Genomic DNA, 18,096 nt, shown 5'->3' with positions numbered 1-18,096 from the left:
GCAGCCCTTGCTAATGGACCGTGGAGGTCAGTGGCTCCGAGTCCAGCTCTGGGGTCACAGACAGCCCAGAGGGCCAGGCAGAGAGACCCTTGCCCCTCGGGCTGCACCTTGGTGCCTTCTTGTACACAATGCCATTTTCCCTCCTGACAGTATGGCTGAAGAGCAGCTGATCCCGTGAACCACCTAAGAGAGGCCTGATATACTGCTAAGCTGTACAAAGAGACAGTCCCCTGGGGTTTCAGAGAAAGGAGACCAAGCCGCACCTGCGGTGGGGTTCCAGGGAGCTAGGGAGGGCATGAGACTTGGAAACGGGAGGGAGGAGGTAGTCATGTATACTAGGAGGAACCATGATGAGAAATTCAGATGAACAGATTACAAATATAAGCTTGGGACAAAAATGGCACTGAGCTAAAAGGATATAGGGGAAAGCCAAAGTCCTTTGCTCCCATTCCAACTTTTCAGAGGTCAAATTCTATGTGTGTACACAAGTCTAGACTGTATATGTGTGTGTTTCTTTTTGCACGAATGGTATCATGCCATAATCTATTTCAACTTACTTATTTTACTTAGCCACTTGTTTTCAACATCTCTCCCTGTTCAAATATAAAAATCAGTCTAAAAACATGTAGTGGTTGCTTATTCCATTATTGGGAGGTATGAAATGGCCCTTAGCTATAGGACTTTCTCTTGTTTCCCATATTTTGCTGTTTCAAATCCACCAATTTGTCTTTGCCAGAGGGATCAACCTGCAGGAGAATTTCTGGGTCAAGGGAAACGCCAGGTGCATTCCCACCAGCACTTCAAATAGCACTTACTGAGTACCTACCATGGGCAATAAAAACAGCTTTTACTTGAATGACACTGAAAGTAACTGGATCATGAGCACCTGACCCCAAGTAGGAAAAGGTCATTTAGTGAGAAACGAATTAAGGGCATTTCTACTCTTTCTATATTTTTCCTATTGTACATATATTTTTGTGATAAATATTAAATGTGCAATCTAACACACGAGTTATAAAACACTGCTGCAGAACAGGTAATTACATGGCATATTTACCCCAATCTAGTATACATCATAAATTCTTTTCACTGTCTTCAGCACAACTCAGTGTGTGATAAATTATGTTCATGAAAAAATCACCCTGTGATGTTTTAGAATTCTCTCCCAGGGATTGCAAGGATTGCCTGTGGGGGGCAGAACCAAATTAGTCTCTAGCCTCAAACCCACCCCCACCCCTAATATCAGCCCCAGCATGAAGGAGCATTGACATCAAGTAATAGCTCAGCTTGCTGCTTTCCCAGCCAGAAAACCAGCGAGGAGGAAGCAGACTCTCTGCTTGGGTTCTAATTTCCTGAAAAGCCAAATTCTCACTAATCTCCCTCCCCAGACCCTTTCTCTGCCCCCACCATTTTATCAAAAGTGAAAGTCAACGCAGCAGCACACAAGCCTTGGCATCAAAGATTTGCGTTACTCACTGGTTCCCAGAAAAGCACTTGTCTGGGACACGGGTTAAGAAGCAGCCAAGAAGAGGTCATTGATCTCTGTCTCCAGGGCTCAGTGGCTTTGGCTCTGGGAGGGGCCAGAGCTTTCCAGATGTTCTGCTGAAGGGCTGGACCAGTGCCAGGGGGAGCCCTGCAGACCTACAAAGGGACGCCTGTTCCCCAAGGGTGCACCATTCAAAATCAAAAGCACTCTGAGGAGAGCACCCTCAAAGTGGGCAGGGCCTTCACAGAGACTTCTGTGCTGTCCTCCCTCCATGTCCTCACCCAACTCTGGTGTTCCACAGCTTCCACGACACCCCTCCCCCAGCATTCGCATGCACACACATTTCCCCCAAACTACCAGCTCTGGTTTCTATAGCAACAAAGCAAAAGCCAACAGGGTTTGGAAAAGCAGTGAACTTGATGGCAACCATGCAGAAGGGCAGAGAAAAAAAAGCCTGGGAAACTCTGGTCTCACCCTAGAAATCTGCCCTCAGAGGAGTGCCAGCCCACCAGGGGGGCCCCAGCTACAAATCTAAAAACTGAGCTCTAAGCTCCCAAGGGCACAATTCCCTTCCTCTGGCTCCACCCTCCCTCCCTGGAAAGGAAAAGGCCAGATCTCTGGCCTCAACAATACACTACAGGAGTTTGAAAGTTATCTGAACAGGGAGCAAATCCTAAATACAGCATCTGGACAATTGCACAGCAGTGATATCATGACTGCTATGAACACCATTGGTTCCATCATTCATTGCACGAAGATTTTTGAGCCCCTACTATGTGCTGGACATTAGTCTAGGTTGCTAGGAATGCAATGATAAACCAGTAAGAGAAAGTTCTTGCCCTCTGGAGCTTCCATACTAGAAAGACAAATAGATAATAAGTAAACCAAATGTCAATAACAATTTCAAAAAGCACTAAGTACAATTTTTAAAATGCAGCTCAACAACAAAAAAGATTCCCAGGGAATATGTTATGGTATAAAAATGGAGGCAGTATGATAATGTAGAAAAAAATTAGACTTTCCATATATGTGTATGGTGCTTTACTTTCAAAATGTGTTTCCATGCACAAAAACTCCTGGGAATGCTCACTTGATTGAGCAGAAACAGAAGCCCAAACACATGAAGTGACTTGTTGGAGATCCACAAGTTTCATTCTTTGGAGCTCTATTTATCTGATGACCACAGAGAGGTTGTAAATATCAGCCTAATACAAACACTAGGGGAAGATATTTGCAACAAATGGAACTGTCTCTGAAGCAATAAGAAATAGAAAAAAAAATAATAAAAAGATGCATAAAAAGTATTGAACAGGGACGCCTGGGTGACTCAGTTGGTTAATTGTCTACCTTTGGCTGAGGTCATGATCCCAGGGTTGTGGGATGGAGTCCTGCATCGGCCTCCTTGCTTCTCCCTCTGCCTGCCGCTCCCCCTGTTTGTGTGCGCGCTCTGTCTTTCCAACAAATAAATAAATAAAATCTTTAAAAAAAAAAGTAATGAACAGATATCTTTCAGGAATGACCAAAAACCTGTAGATACATGAAAAGATTCTCAATATCCTTAATAATCAAACAAATACAAATTAAAACCGTAATGACATATCACCCACCATACTGGCAAAAATTTACAAGTCTGATAATACCAAGTATTCATTGAAGGAGCAGGAGGCTGGCTGAGGACAAAGCAAAGGCTGGCGCCTTGCACCCCCCCCCTTCACCCGCTCCCCTCCATATGTGTGGCATTCCTCAGGCACCCCTGACTGCCATAAAATGATAAATGGTTAACTTGCTGAGATCACAATCCTGCAAGACAGGAGTCTCCCTTGGTTTGCAAATGTCCTTGAGATTTACAAACAAAGAAGTTACCTTATCAATAGCCCAATTTCCAGGGACACAGATCTCAGTTCCTCAAGCCCTAATGGCGGCGCAGAGGTCCAGGTTCGAACCTGCAATAAACGACCCTTGCTGATTGGCTTTGACTCACGTCTCTGGTGGTCTTTTAAGGTGGGGGTAATATTCAATTGGCATTTCATTCATGAAGATAGAAAGCAATCATAAATTGCTGACATGGTCTCCCTCTGCCTCTGCTTGCCATTCAGTCTGCCTGTGCTCGCTCTCTGCCCCCCCCCTCTCTGATAAATAAATAAAATCTTTACAAGAAAAAAAAAAGAAATTGCTGACATGTCTGGTGGGAGCATCAGCTGGCACAATACTATGGAAAACAATGATTATCTAGTAAAGCTGAACATACACATAACCTAACATAAATAACCTAACAAAACCGTAGAAGCTGCTATGCCCTAGAATACAGTTTTGTCCCTAATAACAAAAACTTAAAAACAATGCAGATATCCATGAAGAGGACAGATAAATGAATTTTGACATATTAATATAATGGAATAAAAATAAATGAACTACAGCCACCCATCTCAATATGGATGGATCTCAGAAATATAAAACTGCACGAACCACAAAAGAATTTCTATAGGATGATACTATGTAAATAAATCTTAAAAAGTAGGTAAAAAACAAAACAATATATTATCTGAGAAGACATATATACAGATGGTCAAATCATAACGAAATGCAAGAAAATAACACAAAATTCAGGACAGTTGTTACCTTTGGGGACAAAAGAGTGAAGGCAAGATCAAAAAAGTCCCTAGGGGACTAAAAATCACCCCCAAATGTTCCTTCTCTTAATCTGGAACATAGGTACAGATGACCCATGATATATAATATGATATAATTTCAGAATAAAAATAGTGGAGCAAGAGTAAAACTGACTTGATGATCCTTTTTTGTCATCTAAGGCAAGACAGCCTGGTGAAGGCCTCAGGCAGTATGTAAAGTGAGTGCTAAATCTGAAGCACCCTGGTTTGATGTATGTCCTAAAAAATTAAAAATAAAAGCAAACTAGGTCCTTCTGCAGTCCAAGCTAGGTGTTTCTAGTTGGCCTGGCAGGATGGTGGCTCCAAAGGCCATAATTACAGCCAGGGAGAGGTCGAGTGGCTAGACAGACATCTGTAATTAGGCAGGTGAAGTCTGTCTTCCAGACTCCAGCTGCTCTGCCGACAACCCCGGTGACCCCAAACCCACCTATAACAGGCAGCTCTTGGCTTTCATATGTGGAGCTTTCAAACAACACACACGGACGCCGGCCACCAGTAGGCAATGACACTTCACAGTGCTGCTCTCTGCCTGCCAAGCTACTTGGCCACCTTCTCTCATTAATTCATGCAATAAATATTGCCCAAGTGCTGCCATAGCCTGGCACGGTATGAGGCCATGAAGGCCACACAGAGACCAAAATAGACACAATTTCTGCCTTCACAGAATTTAGAGTCTAAAGAAAGTGATTTTGCAATTATTTGAATATTGTATTGCTTCCTGCTCTTTTTTGTTAATTAAAAACAATGAGTAAGGAAAAAAAATAAAAATATTGGACCTTATGGTAAGATACATCTTTCCTACTTCAGAGAATAGAGTATAATATAGCAAATCAGCAAATGATCCTTGAGGGTCTGTGAAGGCCCCTATGTAGACTCAGCTGGATCCTCCCAGCCTGTAAACAGGCTGACAGGCTGCCCCCATGACCAAGTGGGGAAGAATGTTGAAAACATGACCAAAGAGGGTGTTTAAACAATGAGGCACAACGAGAGCATTTTATAATTTATTTTCGTTCTCTGACATATCCAGAAAGGTGTTGTTACGGCTGATACTTAAAAAAAAAAAAAATTTACTGCCTATGTTTTCTTCTAAGAGTTTTAAGGTTTCCAGTCTCAATATTTACATCTTTAGTCCATTTTTGAGTTTATGTTTGTGTATGGTATAAGAAAAGATAGTGGTCCACTTTCATTCTTTTGCATGTAACTGTCCAGTTTTCCCAGTACCTCGTATTAAAAAGATGGTCTTCACCCACTGTATGTTTTTGCCTTAGTCATAGATTAATTGACCATAAAAACGTGAGTTTATTTCTGGGCTCTCTACTCTGTTCCTTGATCTATGTGTCTATTTTTGTGCCAGTACCATATTGTTTTGATTACTACAGTTTTCTAGTATATCTTGAGTCCTGGGATTGTGGTATCTACAGTATCTCCAGCTTTGTAGCCCTTTCTCAAGATTGTGTTGGCTCTTCAGGGTCTTTTGTGGGTCCATACACATTTTAGGATTATTTGTTCTAGTTCTGTGAAAATGCTGTTGGTATTTTGATTGCACTGAACCTGCAGATTGATTTGGGTAGTCTGGACACTTTAACAATATTAATTCTGCCAATCCATGAGCATGGGCCATCTTTCCATCTATGTATGTTCGGTTTTTTCATCAGTGTTTTTAGTCTTCACAATACAGGTCTTTCATTTCCTTGGTTAAGTTTTTTCCTATTTTATTCTTTTTGGTGCAACTGTAAATATTTTAGCTCTCTGGAATGTAATCTCCCATTAGAACATTAACTCAGTAATTCAAACCTTCACTTCTTTGACCTTCAGACTACCTTTTTAGAACCATGAGCAATTATTTAGGAACCTGCCTACAAACCTAGCTGTGGGTCCTTTGTGCATGAAGAAATTCAAGAAATTCTTAGGATTTAATCTTTCTATAAGACTTAGTCTTTTTTTTTCTTTCTTTCTTTCCTTTATTTCTTTTCTTTTTAAGGAAGAGGTTAGATATTCAATGAGCATCAAAAGCTTAAGCCACCAAACACATAAAAACTCTGAAGATCAAATTTCAAGCATTAGACAAAAGGTAGGCCAATGTTAAGGGGAGATGGGTAAACTGCCTTCCTGGTGTCCCACCTCATAAAGGCAATAATTCTTTATTGCAATTTTTTAATTCCAGAGATAGTATGTACACATGGGCCAGGGGGTTGGGGGTCGAGAGATTTTTTTTTTTAATAGATTTTCTTTTTTAGACAGAGAGAGACACAGAGAGAGCACAAAACTCCCCGCTGACTAGGAAGCCCAATGTGGGACTCGATCCCAGAGCCCTAGGATCATGACCTGAGCTGAAGGCAGATGCTTAACCTACTGAGCCACCCAGGCGCCCTGGGAGAGAGAATCTTAAGCAGGCTCCACACCCAGCACAGAGCCTGATATGGGGCTCAGTCTCAGAAGCCTGAGATAATAACCCAAGCCTGAATTAAGAGTCAGATGATTGACTGAGCCACCCAGATGTCCCTCTTTATTGAAATTTTTATGCCAACACATTAGCCACCACGGTGAGAAGCTATCTATTCAAAATCAAACCATTTCTCAGGACAAAATGTCAAGTAAACTCTTCTCAAAGGAACTTCCATTCTTCCTACTTAGTAGCTCCTATGCAAAACCTTCCTAAGTCTGAGGTAAAAATCCTTACCTCACAGCATGCATGTTGTTTCCCTTAAATCAGGGGTCTTTGTTGCCATCCTTCTCTGCCCTAGGTGGATCTCTTCACAGATGCACAACAATGGACCACTCTTTAAAGGAATTCTGTGTGCATATCACACGAGAGAGAACTAAAGAGCAAATATTAATGTTACCAGAAATTTTTTCCACTCACAAAAAGTCTTCACAATAGGGGTAGACACATTTTGGGATCCATTCAAATAGAGAACTTTCCTAGGTCTCTGGAAACAAGATTCACATTTTAACAGAAACATTTTTGCCTAAATTTGCAAGAAATGTAACTATTCTGTAAATAAATGCTAATATCCAACTTGTTCCTTCTCCCCATTACTTCATACACTTTTTCTCTACCTTTTTACAATGTGGGCCTTGGATTGTTTTTAAATAAAACAAAGTTGCCTTAGGGTACCTGGGTGGCTCAGTGGGGTAAACCTCTGCCTTCAGCTAAGGTCATGGTCCCAGGGTCCTGGGATCAAGTCCCGAATCAAGCTCTCTGCCTGGCTCCTCTCTCTCTGCCTGCCTTTCTGCCTACTTGTGATCTCTCTCTGTCAAATAAATAAATAAAATCCTTAAAAAATAAAATAAAGTTGCCTTATTATTCCCCATTTGTATATACTTATGGAAACTGTCACAAGTATTCTGATCTCACCAAAGACCATTAGAAGATTTTTTTTTCTATAATATTTTAAATATTCATTCAGTATCTGAATGTCTCCAGAGATGGAGAGCTCCCTACTCACTGGCCAAATGTATTTAACTGCTGGAAAGCTCTGTCTACTAGAGGCTGTTTCTGTACACTAAACCAAGCTTAAAGCTGCCTCCCTATAATTCTGCCCCTCTCGTCCCAGAACTGGCCTAAGGAGCTACAGGACAAATTCTCCCTCTTTACTTGGCCACATTTCAAATTCCTCAGATTCCCACCACATCTCACCCATTGCTAAGGATCCCATGTTTTGGCCCCAGGATAACTGCGTTCTGACTTCCCAGTGTAAGTATAAAGAGGGATTTGAAACTTTCTTGCTGATTCACACCTGTATTGAGAAAGCCTCTGATTTGACGATCTGGAATCCTAAACATTCACTGAATCATAGCATAGGCTATGCATGCCGTCGAGTCAAAGGCCAGAAACACTCCCTGGCCCATGCACCTTTAATTGGCTGGTGAGTGGCAGTACCAGGAAGAGGATCCAAGCTTCTGATGTCAGTGAAGGGGTTTCTCCCATTATGCTTCACCATAAAGCTGCTTCATGCTGAATTCGGTGTAACTAATCGGGGACCTCATGCCCAGCACGAGACAGGCCCAGCAATAATCAAGGCTCCCATAGACTCCCATAGCTCTGTGTCTTTATGGTACACAGCATCACACCGGGTTTGGGTGGTCTGGTTTCCCTCTGGACCGAGAGGCTCCAAGGACAGAGATGGCCCTTGCTTCCCATCTATCTGTGTGTAGCCTGAAGGGTGGGATGGTGCCCTGGGCTCAGTGCTGCCAAATCATGAGGCCACTCAGGAGCCTCAGATGTCCTGTCCTGGCTCTTAGCTCTGGGCCCGTTTTACAGAAACCTCTGTCCTCAAATGGCTTGTGGCTTCCTGGGGTGGGAGGGCACAGCCAGGACTCGAGTTATAGAAACAATACAAACATACAAGTGCACGGGTGTACAGAAAGACACAGAGGAGTGTGGGAATGAATACAGTGCGGTGAGCCAGCAGGTGGGGGTGGGCAGGCTGACGTGGGAAGGGCCCCAGGAGGAGCCAAACTTGAAATCAAATTTTGAAAGAATGGAGAAGTAGTTGAATAAACAGGGAGGGGAGAGGGTATTATAAGGGGGACCTGGTGTGTATGGAGGCGCTGAGGTGGCTTCAGAGAGCCCCAAATAAGTAGCAGGCACAGAAAGCTTAAACATGCAGGCCCACGCTCGCCCGTGAACTCCCCAATGATTGTACACTAGAATATGAAACAACCGATTATCCAAAGCAAAGCCAGTCCCAACACCTTGTTTATCTCAATAGTTTCCTTTGAAAGGGACACTCTTTCCTGTTATTTCATTTAGTCATGCATTCTTTTATTCAACAAATAAAAATTATGCCCCTACTGTGTACCCAACATCTAATCCAGAACTCCCTCTGTGTTTCCCCATCCATTAAAGGTAGGTACAACCTGCCTACCTCAGAGGAGGAACGCATAAAGGTAAGTTCTAGCAAGGGCCCTGGGTGAGCTATCTTAATTAAAGCCCCAGAAACCGGGAGAAAATTAGCACAGTGGGATCAAATTCAAGCACCACTCAATACTTGAGGGTATTTATAGAAAAGCAAACACAAAAACAAAAGCTCCAATATCCTAACCAGTTGCTTTTTGTTTTCCTGGAATAAACTGGTTCCTTCTTTCCCTAGCTGCAGAATACTGACGCTATCCATTCTGACATTTCGGAGACCATGCAAGCCAGGGCTGGAAAAACCCAGGCCCGGGAACTACCCACCTTTCCTAAGAACACCGAGTGCCTTCTCAGCCCCCTTCCCAGAAGACAGGAGAAGGGGGATGGAAAAGGATTCAAAAGGACTGCCTTTGAGACAGGACGTGGGAATGGGAGGTCAGTCGAGTTCCCTCTGAATTTTCAGCAAAATAGAAACCCGTGCTTTCTCCGCACGATTCAGACCTCACAGTTCTCGTAGCGTCTTCTCAGAGTGACTTCTCAGAGTGACGTTCAAGGACCCGCAGCACAGGCATAGCCCCCCGGGGGCTGCTGAGAAACGCAGCATCGCAGACCCTACCTGAGGCCCACCGAATCAGGATCCGCATTTTCTCAGGATCCCGGGTGACTCAACAGTCAATCTCCTGAAGCCCCATTTTCTCAAATGTAACATGGGGATGATAAAACCGACCTGACAGATCCATTTAGACTCAAATAAAATGCTCTCTATACAGAGACTTGGCTTAAAATTGTGTGCTCTCCCACGTGCCCCCTTTCGGGTACCTAGCTGTGCGTGAATTCTTGGCTTTGACTCAACCACAGAATGAGAAAGTGCCCTAAGTCCTCACAACCTTCTCATATGGGGGCCCTGAGGCCCAAGGAGAGCTGGTGCCTTCTTGTTGACATGCCCTAGCCTGGCAGCACCTCGAGGGCAGGGCCTTGGTCGTTCTCCTCTTTGATTTTCTAGCTTTCAGCATGGTACCTGGTATATGGCACACAACAGGCTCTTGGTATAAGTCTGTTTGGCCACTTGGTGAACTAAGTAATTAAGTAAATATGCAGCAGGAACTCAAGTGCAGGTGTCTCTGAAGCAGTCCCGATAACACCTAGACACACTTAGAAGAAAACTCAGCTTCCTCTGAGTTCACCCTTCCTGACCCTTTCAGAAGAGTTCAAACCTGGCTAGTCATAGAGGCCGTGGGTTCCTGCTGCAGAGAACATCTCTGTTGGAACTAAACCTGGCCATTACTTTCAATGTCAGGAAACAGGCAAAATAGAGGGCCTGGAGAGTGGGAATAACCCACTGGCAGCCAGCTAATCCTACTTGGCTGGGCAGGAGGCACTCCATCTGGTGAAGCCATTTGGTCAGTGGACATGACCAAGCTTAGGACAAGTAGCAGCTAACCCTAAATGCTGGAGAGTGCTGTGGGGGGTTAGAGAAGGGGTCACTGTGGGAATGCACACTCAGACAGGGGCGGGCATCTCAGCAGAAGCAAGGCTAAGTGTCCAGAGGCAAGGGGCTCCAAGGAATGAATGTCTGCACACATCATTCATTCATTCCACACTCTGAGGGAGTTCAGCTACCTGGCCACCTGCTTCGCCATGGTGGAGACACCCAGTCCTGGATGACAGGCATAGTCTGGGGGAATCCGTACATATCCTACATTGCAGCATATCCCATTTTAATTCAGAGGTGTCTATGGAGCAATGCAGAGCATGAAGTAGGACACTACTCTTCGTGTCCCTGTCCTAAACATGTTATTCTGTGGATATGACAGGTCATTCCTCTCTGCAGGGTCTTCTGGAGCCTGTCATAGCCTCCAGCCATGGGCAAGTCATTGTCTCTGTGTGTATGGCAGTGGTCATATTTCCAGCCAATTTTTTTTTTAATTTCTAAGTAAATATCTTAATAGTTAATAAACATACAGGGGAAAGAAAAACGAGATTACAGGCATTGACAGGAAAGTTTCCCTCCTTTCTGAATTCACCCTTTCCCTCCCCCAGAGACTGTACAGAGACAGCTGACACGTGCACAAGCCTATCCACTAGCATGTAAGGCCCATAAGGCTTTGTATTATTCATATTGTTCACCTCTGTGCCCCGGGAACTGAAAAGAGTAACTGGTATAGGTGCCCAATAGCTATCCATTGAATGAATGAATGTATAAATCAGATGCATTCCTGCAAAGTTCCATTTTAAGTACATCGAGCCTTTGTCTGCCTTTATTTTATCTTCTGATTGGATGCATCTTTGGTGGACTGTGGCTCTGTTTCTTCCACTGAGGAAAACATGCCTTTCAGGTTTGCCACGATGTGCTGATGATAGCCTGTGGACATGCTGGTGGTTGTCATTTATTGACTGCCAACTCCAGGGAGAGCCATCACATTGAAGGGAGTCTCCTCGAAGGTCCCACTGCACCCTGTTTGACCATCAGCTACTCAACAGCTAAAACACCTTGTGTGCCTACTGGTCTCTTGCCTGTCTCCTTCTGTGGGAGTACAGACACCTGAGAGCAAGGGCCAAGTTCATTAGCTCTACACCCAGGGCCTGCTACATCTTAGATAAACAAATACATGATGTTTCCAACCAATGCAGGAATCAGAGGATCGAGCGGAGAGAGAATAGGTGAGTCAGAGACATTGATTCTCATCTGTGTGTATGTAGACAAAGGCCCAGACCTTCACAGGCCCCCCCCCCCACAGCTCACGCGAAAGGGTTGTAATGAAGGAGGAAGATAAAAGACCCCGCGTTAGCAGTCCAATAAGATGGTAAATTCAGCGCTTGGCTGTGAAAAACAAAGCTAGATAATAAGAAAAATCAATAAAACTGTCAGCAGTGGCCAATTTCAACTGGATAAAAGAATAAAGTAGTTGATCCTGAAAGACAACTCTCTAAATTAGGTTAGATGAATGGAAATACCCTTTTGTTTTAAGCCAAATCACAAGGACATCAACAACCGTAAATGATTAAATTATAGGCCACTTTGACCCAGTATGATCTGAGCTGCAAACATGAATTTCCCAAAACAATCTTCCTTATAAGACACAGAAATGATACATAGCAAGACAACGGAGACGGAATTAGAGGCCATGCCAGGAAAACACGGGGCTCACTCCTTGACTAAGGATCTATTATAAACCGGCCCTTCTACAAGCTGCTTTCTTCAACACGACTGTTCCTTCTTCAATTACTTCATTAGGACAACAGGCACAAAAGCCAATAGCAAATACACATCTATGCTCCATAATGGCACAGGGGAAGGAGGTTTTGGTAGCTCTGCTCTTTAAACACTCAGGATTCAATTCTGTTTTTCATCTGCTAATGGTTGGCATTTGGTGTTGTTAACCGTGGATGACTCATTTCAGAGGAACTGCTGTGCATCTAGGGCCTATTTGGAAGGAAATGAGGATTTTTCTTGGCTTATTTCTCATCAAGCACTTTAGCACTCTCTCTCTGGACCATTATAAATCCCTTGACGGGGACTGGGAGTTCACTACGTTTTCCCCTTGGTCTTCTGCCGACTCCCCCTGTCTCAGCTGATACATATGGTCACTTCCAGTATTTCCGCCATCAGGACAGAAGATAGAGCCAAAAACCTGGAGACTAAGGGGACTGCTCCCTGGGTCTGAGTATCAGTGGTGAGTAGTTGCGCTGGAGGTGGGATGTGGGGTATACACCGCAAAATCAATGTTTTTGAACGTCTGGATTTTATTTTCACTCTTGTCAAGCACCGAGGCTGTCTCTACTCCACATGCCACTAGAGAATCCACCATGCCCATGTGTGTCTGGGGAGCCTATGGGGTGAGCTGGACCAGATCTCATTGAAATAGGCACCTCACAGGAGGGTGACCTCTCAGCATCTTGGAGCTGGCGTCTGACTTTGAAATTCCATGTTCAAGAAAGTGAGAGCTCTCTTTAGCTTCTCAAGCAATGCTGCTTACCAGAGACTGGGCAGAACTTACAAAGGGAAAGAGGGAGTGTCAGGGCTTGCTGTGGGGACACAAGCTAGACAGGCTGGGGAGGAAGAGGGTGCTGGAAGTGGTGGAGTGCTTATCATGGGGCTCCACGGATTGCTGAGGGAGAAAAGAGAGAGGAGGCAAAAAAGACACAGGGGGATGACTGTACATGGACTTGACCCTCCCATCACCTAAGCCCCATGCTTACAGAATGTGCTCTACTCAACATTCCAGACTTGACCAAACTTGACCTGGAACATTTCCTCCTCCTTGGGGTCCAAGGTGGGTGAGAGGCCTTGACCATGAAGACATATCCAGAAAGAACTGCCTTCAACCTTCAAACACAGTTTAGTCACTGAAGGTATTTCATTTTCTTGTTTGCATGGCATAAAATTTCTGTCTACAATATGGATAATTGTCTTTGTTCAGAAGCTCTTGGAGAATACAGTGTATATCTATTTAATTTATGGTATCTATCCAGCCTTACCTAAAAAATAAGAGCTTCCAAGCTGCCTTTGATAGTGATGACATGATCCCCCTCTGCTCAGAATGGCCTCCTCACTGGCATCCAGGCTGCCTATCTTCATCTTTCCAGCCCAAGCGCTGCCTCTTCCCTGAGGCTGTCCTGGGTTATTCCAGCCCTAATATGGTCCCATTTGGAGAACTGCTGGTAACACCAAATTAAGCATTCTATTGCCTTGCACTTTTCTCCAGTGTTTTGTCCTCTAAGTGAGTCTCAGATTCCTAATTGTATTGTACACTCCCTTGAAGGCAAGGCCACATGTACTTGTGAAGGTCACCTCTCATTTTCTGCTTGCCTTCCCACTTCCTCTTCCCTAAACCCAGGACGGCACTAAGCTGGGCACAGTTGTTAGTGTGCATTGGTGACTACTGTTCCCTTGAACAAATGGTTCTCTTTAACTACCTGGTAACTGAAGGCATTAGATTGAATAATGTAGACTTCTCAAGAACTGGAATATCAGCAGGGCACGGGCATCTGAGAGACTGAAAGAGCCATTGGCTGAAGCAGTTTCCAGAAGTCCCCCCTTTTTATTTCAACACTGAGGGCAGCACTCCAATGCTTGCCATGGACACACGGAAGAAAGATTACTAACCTGCTGGAGTTTGAATCAGGTCTAGTTGTAGACCAAGACTTAGGGACCTGCCTGATACACACCCTGAGAGGGAGCTGATAGCTCCTGAACTGGGACCAAGAGAGTTCTCATTTCTAAGAGAATGGAAAAGAAATGTGCTTGTTTATGAAAGGGACCCTCTAGGTCACTTTTGGATTCAAAGCTAAGAACTCTAGTTCCACATCACTGTAAAAAAAAAGGGGGGTTGCTATCTGAGGAAAAGAACTAAAATAAACAGAGAGGTAGGGAAGTAGCACTACTGGGGCCATGATTTAGACCAGGACCCTGGATCGTCGCCTGGAGGTCTAGACTCAAAAGGTAGGTAGTCAACCTTTTGACCTTGGGCACATCACTTGACCTCTCAATGTGATGATTTCCCATACACAGGTAATACTATCAGGCACTTGGTCCACCCATGTTACCATTTCAGAGCAAACCCAATCAAGTTTGACCGTGTTTGTCTGCCTGCCTACACAACTTGAAAAAAAGTCCAGAAAAAAGCTGCAAAGATGAATTAAATTTCTAAACTACCCCTTCAGAAAGGAAAAGGGATTTGAACAATTCAAACCTGAAGAGGAGAGATCTAGTATCTGTCTTCAAGTATATGAAGGGCTTTGAGCCAAGGGCCAGTGAGAGTGTGGGCCCCACATGCTCTCAGTCTGCACCGAGCAGAGAGAGCAGACCCAGGCTCCCACAAAGAGAAGTTTCTGGCATTAAGGGCCACAGGATACAAACAAGATAGAGACTGTCCTTCTAGAAAACAGTTCACTGGGGGAAGGGTGGGGAAGAAAGAAAGAGAAAGTGGGGCCAAACTATGGCAAGGTGTGAACTCTGTAGAAAGCAATCTTATAGCCCAGCCAGATAGAGATATTATTCTATAAACTGCCTCTCTGTCACCTTGCTCTGTCCTTCCCTCGTTTTTAATATGCCTCAGAGTCAGAAACCTGCCCTCAAACTGCTTCCCGGAAAGCCTTGCCTGCTGTTCCTTCACCAGCAGCCCTCAGGTCTCCAGGCCATAGGAGATCTACTGAGCATCACCTGTATTCAAGGGCACTGTTCTTTTTAACAATCTGACCATGCACGGTCCCTACCAGAGATGCGATCATGATCCTGACCCAGTGAGAAATCTGAACCTCTGAACTAGCAAGCGTTAGAGCCGGGACTGAAGGCCAGGACTGCAGGACTCCTGGGACTGCGCTCTTCCTGCCCTATCTGCCCGGGGTGGGTGGCCCAGGTAGGAGACTGAGGGGTGCGGTGTCCGCAGCATGTGGCTACAGAAAGAAGCATGTAGTTTCTGTTTATCATCTGCTTCTGCAACCGCTACGAACCCTTAGCCCCAATTTAACTGCCTTATTTGTGACCTGTGTTGCAAAACATCCTTCAAACTACTTTGCATCTTCTGCATTTTATTGGAGACACAATTTGGCCCTCCAAACATTATCAATGACACCCACTCCGGTTCTCTCCTTTGCACTTCAGACTCTGAAAAACTCTCCTGGGTGAACACTTAATCAGGATGGAAGGCAGGAAAAGAGCTTAGAAATCCCTGGGTCAGACCCTGACGGCCCCTCCTCTGGGAGCCTCCAAATAATGGTGCATTGTCACGTTATTAAAAAAGAATAAAAATAATGTTCAAATTGCATCACAACAAAGGAAGAAATGTTAACTAATGTGCGCTGCAGGAAACAACAGCTGACACGCTTGAGAATTACATTGCTGTTTATGCGTCCGTCACCTGGGCGAATTATGCTCTGACTTAAGTATCTGGTGAGCCTGGAGCGCCACGTTTACCAGGAAACCGCGTGGCTATTGCTTCTGATAAAAGCAAACACTAAGAGGCTCCCAAGACTGGAGGATCACACTCCAGCATTCCAGGAAGGTTTGCTATTTGGGTAACGTAGGTAAGGCGCCTGGTGTAGTACCTGTCAGATAGAGCCCTTTTCTTTCCACCCCTTCTACCTGCTAGAGACATTAGCCAGCCTTCAGCCTTGAGCTCTGATTGCTATTCAGATTCGACCAGAGATCAAAACTGCATGACCAGAAATGGCCTTAGCTGTCATCAAGCCTGACCCCTTACATCTGGGGTTAGGTTGCCTGGTTTAGCAAAAGCACACAGCAGTCAAATCCCATTATGGTGAGCTGCACAGGACAAGCGAGCAGTGGAATTTTATTAGACAGCTAGAAATCACATTAGCCCCAGCTCTAGCAGACACAAATGTTCAAGGCATTCCACAGTGTGTTCGCAAGAAAAAGAAACCTTTGGCCCATCTTGGAACTGGATCTTTAGCTCACACCTTTCTCTGGGCTCCTCATTGTTTGCTGCATTTCTAAGTGTGTGCGATTTCTATGATATATGTCTTTTCTTCCATTGATGGGACTGGAGCATTTGAGACAGGGGAGCTGCAGGGATGCGTGACAGCAGAATGACAGAGTGAATGGATCAGCCTGCCTCACTCCCACTCTCTTCACACCCTTTTGCAGAATACAGAGTTAAGTATTTTCACTAAAAAAAAGGGACTTAGGTAAAGAATCTATGAATGTCCACAGTCTAGCCTGGACAACTGGGTTTTGCACTGGATCTTTCCCACGCAGTCCATGTAACAAATATTGTGTTCACTCACCCTCGGCTCCTCTCCTCTCCTCCCAACCCTTCCAAAAACCCCTGCGTCAGGAGCCCTCAAAGTCTGATCAGCAGGACAGGGCAAACTGATGTACAGAACGCAAACAGAAAACAGTAAGATCAGCTCCTTCGAAAAGGTTGCTGCAAGTCCTTCCCACCATCCAGAGAAAGAATCCCAAATCAGGGAAGAGTAAGAAAGAAAGGGCAAAAAAGTTCTCCTTTTCTTCAGAGCAACACATGCTAGAACTTTCCAGGGTCTGGCGTGTGTCAGCATTTCTGAAGTAAACTCTATTTTCTCTAGATGAAAGAGATTAAAAAAAAAAAAAAAAGGACACTAAGAATTCAGTCCAGTGAAAATTGCTTTGGCCATTCACATGCAATAAGCCATAGAAGCAAAGAGGAAAAAAATCAATTGCTTCTGATTTATTTATTCACTCATTCGTCCACATCCTTTCTCTCTAATGTAAAAAAGGATGTCCGCTGTAATTTCCCAGGTTGTTAATCTTTTCAAAGAAAAAAAAAATAATTCAAGCCTCCTATTGGTTGTGCAGCATCTTGGCACAGGAAATGCATTTTTAATTAATTATTCTGTTGCATATAGATTATGTAAGGAAAAAGGGGGACTGATTCCGCTCATTGAATGTTTCACCAATATCTATAATCAGGAGGCTGCTGTAATACTTTTAAGTCTGGTGAATTTGGGATCGCATGCTTTGTTAAAAGCAATGCAAGGTTTCACCTTAATGGCTGCTTTATTTCTTAATCAGGGTGGTGGGTACACTGGTGCTCATTTTATTTTCCTTTAGGCCCTTTGGCACATCTTAAATATTTCATACTAAATATTGCTAAATCCCCGAATCTTCTACAACAGATTCTATTCTGGGCTGCTCAGAGCTGAGGGTAGAGAAAGAAAGCTGGAAACGTCAAAACGTAATTGCAATAAAGAGAAGAAAATGTACAAGACCAATTTTGGAAGGATGTTTAAAGTTTTAAACCTATGCCAAATAATTGAGATCTATTCAAAGAGAACTGGATTCTATTATAAGCCCCATATACACACAATTATTGAATTATTCTGAACACCTGTTGAAATTGAATTGCGTGATATATTAGCCAAATGAAAATCATCAGGCACCCAGTTAAGCACACGGTTTGACCCACTCCTCTGATATGTGGACATAATCTCTCCTCCTGTTACTGAAATGTAGACTAGAGTTTCATCCCTAACCCTGGGGAGACCATGTGGTGTTGTGACTCTGTCCTTGTGATCTCCAGCATTTAGAAGAGATGAGGGAAAAGGCCCCAGTCTTCCAACCAGGAGCTTAGGGAGCTGACTGT

At 44.1% G+C, this 18,096-nt stretch overlaps 1 protein-coding gene across 2 annotated transcripts in view; it reads right to left on the bottom strand.

The window, feature by feature from the left end:
• PRKCE (protein kinase C epsilon) overlaps nt 1-18,096 on the bottom strand; it is a 477,259-nt gene that overhangs the window by 278,788 nt on the left and 180,375 nt on the right. The gene's annotated exons all lie outside the window — the stretch shown is intronic.

The sequence above is a fragment of the Mustela nigripes genome, chromosome 7 (assembly GCF_022355385.1).
Source record: "Mustela nigripes isolate SB6536 chromosome 7, MUSNIG.SB6536, whole genome shotgun sequence".
Classification (NCBI taxonomy): domain Eukaryota; kingdom Metazoa; phylum Chordata; class Mammalia; order Carnivora; family Mustelidae; genus Mustela; species Mustela nigripes.
This window is presented reverse-complemented; position numbering and strand designations above follow the sequence as displayed.